The following is a 1136-nucleotide window of genomic DNA, read 5'->3' on the forward strand; positions in this document are numbered from 1 at the left end:
TGGAAGCAATTCTGACCTCCTTTATTACCTTTGGGTGGCACTGTATATGAGTAAGACTTCCTTTTCCTGACACAGGCCCTAAACTGGCAGCAATAGCTGCCCCAATAATTTTGGATATTCTCTGGTCTTTTCTCTTCCTTCTAGATCCCAGTTGTTAAAAGAGGGAAAATTTTAAGCAAATGTATAACAAATAATTTTAACATTATAATCTTTTAAGGTTACGGCTAGAACTATTAACAATATCATCATTTCCAATCCAGAGATATATGTTCCAGTGCAGTACCTATTTTCCATAAATGCTTTTGATAAGAGGAATGTTGTAAATGTGGGTACATTTCCACTATTCCTCCTCCATGCCACGATATAGTGTTATTAGCTTGAGCAATTATCAATCCATTGCCATCCTTACTCTAATTTAATTCTTTCTTAAAAAATTTAAATTTGTTATTAATTTCAGTGACAATTTACAGAGGCTTTGGATTTCCATTCATTCATTGTTGTAGATTTTTTCCCTCCCAAGGCTCCCCCCTACCCCAGAACACTACCCTCCTGGAAAAGTAAAAGAAAGATACTTTCATTGTTTTTCAAACCCTCCCCCAGGTCCACTCCACCATGTAGCCATCGCTCTAGACTCCTGTCACGACAGAAATACTTAGTCACATATCTCTTTTAAACAGTTTTCTCCCTCCTCAGTTTCAGTGCATTGCATTATTGAACCCATCTTACTCAGTCTCTCCCCAACTCCAAGGACAGTCCCATTCTACAACAGAGGTACCATGCAATATTTGTCCTTTTGTGACTGGGATATTTCGCTCAGCATAATGTTCTCCAGAGTCAACCATTTTGAATAACATTGCATAAGGTCCTTGTTTTTCAATGCAGCATAGTATTCCATTGTGCGAATATACCACAACTTCTCTATCCATTCATTTGTTGATGGGCATTTAGGTTGTTTCCAACTCGTTGCTATTGTGAACAAAGCTGCGATAAACATGGGTGTGCATATATCTGCTTGGATGACAGTTATGGTCTCTTCGGGGTATATTCCCAGTAGTGGAATTGCTGGGTCAAATGGTATCTCTATTTGCAACTTTTTGAGAAAGCGCCATACTGCTTTCCACAGGGGTTGCACCATT

This window comes from Elephantulus edwardii, unplaced genomic scaffold (assembly GCF_000299155.1).
Source record: "Elephantulus edwardii isolate Elephantulus edwardi_28Jun2011 unplaced genomic scaffold, EleEdw1.0 scaffold00234, whole genome shotgun sequence".
NCBI lineage: Eukaryota > Metazoa > Chordata > Mammalia > Macroscelidea > Macroscelididae > Elephantulus > Elephantulus edwardii.